This window comes from Pleurodeles waltl, chromosome 5 (genome assembly GCF_031143425.1).
Source record: "Pleurodeles waltl isolate 20211129_DDA chromosome 5, aPleWal1.hap1.20221129, whole genome shotgun sequence".
Lineage (NCBI taxonomy): Eukaryota > Metazoa > Chordata > Amphibia > Caudata > Salamandridae > Pleurodeles > Pleurodeles waltl.
In genome coordinates this window covers 1,050,935,391-1,050,940,697 of record NC_090444.1, presented here as the reverse complement: position 1 = coordinate 1,050,940,697, position 5,307 = coordinate 1,050,935,391, and the positions used below count along the sequence as shown (strand labels likewise).

The window sequence follows — 5,307 nt, the reverse complement described above, 5'->3', positions numbered from 1 at the left end:
TTCAAGTCTGCCTGTTCCTGAAAGCTGGGAAGCTGCTGAGTTTAGCACTGCAAACCCTTCGTTGATGCCATTTTCAGGGGAAAAACCACAAGCCTTCTTCTGCAGCCACTTTTTCCAATTTTTTTGAAAAAAACGAAATTTTCACTGTATTTTGGCCAATTTCTTGGCCTCCTTCAAGGGAACCCACAAAGTCTGGGTACCTCTAGAATCCCTAGGATGTTGGAAAAAAAGGACGAAAATTTGGCTTGGTTAGCTTATGTGGACAAAAAGTTATGAGGGCCTAAGCGCAAACTGCCCCAAATAGGCAAAAAAAGGCCCGGCACAGGAGGGGGAAAAGGCCTGGCAGCGAAGGGGTTAATGCTTTCCATTTGGTGCATAAGGAATTACAAAATCTCTCTACTAGGAGTGGGGCTTGAACCCACGTGGACACATGTCCACTGGAGCTTAAGTCCAACGCCTTAACCACTCGGCCATCCTGGTACCTGTGCAGGAAAGGGCAACAACATGGCACTTATAGATATCAAGAGTGCTCACTGTGTGACATTGAGCTTTCTATACCTATATATATTTTCATATCTATATATTTTATCAGGTTACGCAAAACACATTTCAGGAATACAAGGTAATGTCATGCCTCTCCTCTATAAAACGTGCATGTACTTAATTAAAAAAAAAATACAACCATACCTATCAAACATGTTTAAGATTATCAGCGTGTAGGACGAAAAAAGGTGCGCTTTTTTCACACCGTTTTTGTTACATGTCCTATTAAATATGTCTGCAAATTGACGTTAATCTTAAGAACTATCAAACTAACCCCTTTTCAAGACTCAAAACTACACTTCACACAATCTAAAACACTTTGGGACAGATTTACAAGGCCCTTGCGGCCCTTAGCGCTACATTTGCAGAATTTATTTTGCCGCAAATGTGAAGATCATAGGCCACTACCATAGCAAAATATTTACAAGGTGGCGCAAGCTAGGTTTGCGCCAACTTGTTAACACTTTGCGCCATATCATGCATAATATATGCATGATGTGTGCAAAGGGGGCGTTCCCTTGTTAGAGAGTGGGCACGCTCGTTCCTCACCTGACAGGTTGCTTTTTGAGGAGGGTGTCTCTGGGGCTGGTGTTGTAGCCAAGAGCGAACTCTTGACTCCGCGTGGGTCGCTTCGTTTGCCGCACTGCACGGGAATGGCTGGGAGGCATAGAGTTGGCAGTAGAGGAAGCGATGTGGTGGGGAAGGGTCAGGCATAATTTATACAAGGTGGGCGTTCGCCCATTAGGGAGCCCGAAAAAATGGCGCAAGACAATCTAAGAGATTTCCTTGCGCCATTTGTTTTACACTTTCAACGTCTACTCAGAGGAGGCGTTAAAAGGGGGAATACCATTATTTATAATGTGCCCCTATGTACTCTGCAGGATTAGTCCCAAAATGATGGCGCTACTCTTGCAGAGTACATCAATAGCATAAAAAATATAACGCTAATGCCCCTACCCTGTGCCATGGTGCGCCGTATTATTATATATATAGCTCAAACATGGTGGCGGTACAGGGGCGTTAAGGGGTGCAAGGAACGTGGCGCTGCACCGGCAGAGCCACTTTCCTTAAATCTGCCCCTTTGTGTTTGTCTCGGAGCAACAGGTGGTTTATAATTTTGACACAAGTGAGGTCAATTTCAATAGAGTCCAGCAATTACAGGAAGATGGGCATAGCTTTGTCAGGGGTGAGCTTAAGAAAGCACACCCTGGGGCGGCTGAAGCATTTTTGGGGTGTGACAGCTCCTTTGGGCTTCGCAGCTCAGGAGGACGAGCCATGCCAAAGGACGTCATGAAAAATAAGACAACAGCGGAGACGCCGGTAAAGGTCTGGGCACCTTTAAAATGCCGGTCATAAGAGAGGGTTGCATCCAGAGCGATCAACCCGATTACAAGGGAGTGGCCTGGTGAATCATTTGATTTATGGTACAATCACGGCTTCAAGATCCCAGCTATCAGCCAAGGTGCTGTCCCGTTGGCTTCGGGGCTCATTTTGCATGATGAATTGATGGATTACGATGACGACCAGGAGACTAAAGAGGGGGAGAATTGTGAGGGTGGGGATGAGACTGCGGGGAAGGAGATGCAGCAAAGAAATTAGGTGAGCTGTTCTAACAGAGGAAAGAGTTTTGGTGTGTTTCAAGATTTGCCCCCTTTGATGGTGCAGCGTAATCGGAAAGTCAAGACGAATAATCAGGTACCTGCTAGTGGTTTCATTCAAAAAAGGTGAGACACAGGCTGCTGTGGCTATGGGGTGTGAAGAGTTAAGCATGAAGGTAGTGTGTTTGGTGTCTGTAACAGTGGGTAATACCCTTTTGCGTTAGCATAAGGAAGTTTGGGTAGATTGAGTGGGAAAGATGATGCAAATAATGAAGCAGTTAAAGATGCAGACAATGTCCATTTGGGGGGGCTGTGAACAAAAAAGTCGGAGTCAATGATGGTAAGTCAGAGGCAAGTGGTGAGGAGGCTTCTAAGGCAGAGCCAGGTAAGGAAAAAGGAAACTCAGGTGAGGGTAGTGTAAAAAGTAAAAAGTTGCCATATATGGGGTTGTTCTTGCCTTTGGGGGCGCATCTCACCCAAGCCATGAAGGAAAACAGTTGTAAAGGTGAGTTTGTTGATGTTTTTAAATTATTACATAGAGAAGTGTGGGCTAAGGAAGGGTCAAAGGAGGAGGAATGGGAATTAGCTAGGAGGCCGAAAGTTCCCACTACCCTTGAGAATTGGATGTCAGTATTCTTAATCATTGCTAGCGTTTATTGTGAGAGGCATCCGGAGCGTTGTATTTCTCTATTAAAATACATGGACGTTTTTAGGTGGGCTCAAATAGACTATGGTGGTTTTGGATGTTTTAGATATAATGAAGAACTTAGAGCCCAGATGGCATTATTTCCAGATAAAGAATGGTGAGATATTTATAATGAGCTTTGGATGCAATGGTTGTGTACTTCCAAGAATGCCTCAGCGTTACACACAGCTAGTGGTCTTCTGGTTCCTTACAAGCCCTGTCAGGGGCATCCCAACCAATCTAGGGTGGGTAGTTTCACGAGAGCTCAGTTCCCACAGAATGGATCTTGTTGGTCCTTCAACAGAGGGTCATGCACACGACTCCAGTGCAAGTTCATGCACAATTGCTCCAATTGCAGGGGCAAACATCCATTGGTGCAATGTTTTGGAGGGATGCAATGGGGATGGAAGGCTAATGCAGGTAGAGATGGTGATAGGGGAAGGGGTCGGATGCAGCAGATGGTGGAAAAAGGGCCCTTCTCCTAATAAATTAGATATTTTGTTTTATTGGTTGCAGTTTTATCCGAGGCGTGAGGAGGCCAAGTTACTGTACTAGAGTTTTCTTGAGGGTTTCAAGCTATGTTATCAAGGTCATAGAAGACAGAGAAAAAATTTGAAATCTGCAGTTGAGAATCCGGAAGTGGTGAGAAAGAAATTGAGGACGGAATTGGAGGCTGGCAGAATGGTGGGTCCATGGGATACCTGGCCGATTCATAACTTAACAATTTCACCACTGGGTGTTGTGCCTAAAACACAACAAGGTGAGTTTAGATTGATTCATCATCTATCGTGGGCTGCAGGGGAGTCAGTTAATGATTTAATTGCACATGAAGACTCCATAGTGCATTGCACATCAGTGGAAGAGGCAATTAAGTTGGTAAGGGCTTGTGGAAGGAAGGCACAAATGGCAAAGTTAGACATTCAATCTGTCTTTTGACTATTGCCGGTACATCCTGAGGATTTTTCATTGTTGGGTCTTTAATCTGAGGATTCTATATTTGTGGATATAATGTTGCCAATGGGCTTTTCTGTTTCTTGTTCCCTGTTTGAAACTTGTAGTTGTTTTTTGCAGTGGTTTTTCCAACAGAAGACTGGGCTCGGGCATGTCACGAACTACCTAGGTGACTCTTTTCTGATGGGCTTGCAGTGATCCAATGAATGTAAAAAAGGGTTAATTCAATTTCAGAAGTGTATGGAGGAGATGGAAGTACCTTTGGCTCCGGATAAGACTGAAGGCCCTGCTATATTGAACTCAGAGAAATCTGAGGTACGGTTTCCGGTGGATAAGTGCAAAAGTTGATTTCTCTGTTGGAGGAGGCTGTTTCCACGGATAAGCTGGAGTTACAGCAGGTGCAAGCCTTATTGGGTTCTTTGAAGTTTGCGTGCCGTGTGGTGAGAGTTGGTAGAGCTCTTTGTAGGTGCCTTGGTTTTTCAGTCAAAGGTGCTGTTTTACCTCATCCCAGAATTCGGCTTAAAGAGGTCATCAATGCTGACTTCAGAATGTTGGTTTCTTTCCAGCAAAGTAATAATGGTGTTAACATGTTGACGGTTGAGGATGAATGGTTATGGCAAGTTCACATTTTTTCTGATGATTCGGGAGCCCATGGTTTGGTTTTCTGAGATGGTGATTGGACTGCTGAGTCATGGCCGGATTCTTGGAGAGAGGCACACCATAGCATTTCGTTTCTGGAATTTTTTTCCATTTGATGGTTGCTTTAGTGTTGTGTGGTAACCTTTTAGCAAACAGGCGAGTGGTTTTTAATGTGGATAGCCAAACAGTTGTTAATTTAGTCAATTCACAGAAGGCTCGAGATGAAAAAGTTTTGAAGTTGTTGCGTTTATTTTTGCTTCATTGTCTGAAATTCAATATTTTGTTTAAGGGTCAGTATGTTCCAGGTGTGAATAATGATATCACTGATGGGCTATCTCGTTCACAGTGGCAGAGATTCGGTGTACTGGTGCCGGGAGCAGATTTGCTTAAAACGGCTTTGACGGTGGAACTTTGGGAGCTGGGAATCTAAGGATGTTACAATTGATTCGTCAGTCCATTGCTCCATCTACTTTGAGGTCATATGGCAAGGCCTAGGCAGAATTTATTGAGTCTGGTGCATTGAGGAGGTATGAGGGACCTTACATGTCACGGTATAGGAGGGAGGATGGAGTCCGCTTCATTATGACACATTTTGACCTAGGATTGGCGGTGGTGGCTATAACAGGGAAGATGGCAGGTATTACAATTTTTGGTAAGTACTTTTGGGATTATGATACCATGGAAGGAGAAATGTGTAGGAGAATTGTTGCTGGCTGGGCGATGGAGGATGGATCCAGGTTGGATCAATGGCATCCTATTTCCATGCAAAAGCTGAGGGATATTTTGGGGGTTTTGAATTCTGCTTTTCCTGTTGGGAGGGCTGATAGTATAGATGATTCTTCTCCTGAAAAACAACGATATCATGATTGCAGGCACACCTGCACTATGTAG

At 44.3% G+C, this 5,307-nt stretch overlaps 1 non-coding gene across 1 annotated transcript; it reads right to left on the bottom strand.

Annotated features, from left to right (window-relative positions):
- Positions 1–397: 397 nt before the first annotated feature.
- On the bottom strand, positions 398–480 carry TRNAL-UAA (transfer RNA leucine (anticodon UAA)). Its single transcript has one exon. It is a non-coding gene; the product is annotated as a tRNA-Leu (tRNA).
- Positions 481–5,307: the final 4,827 nt, after the last annotated feature.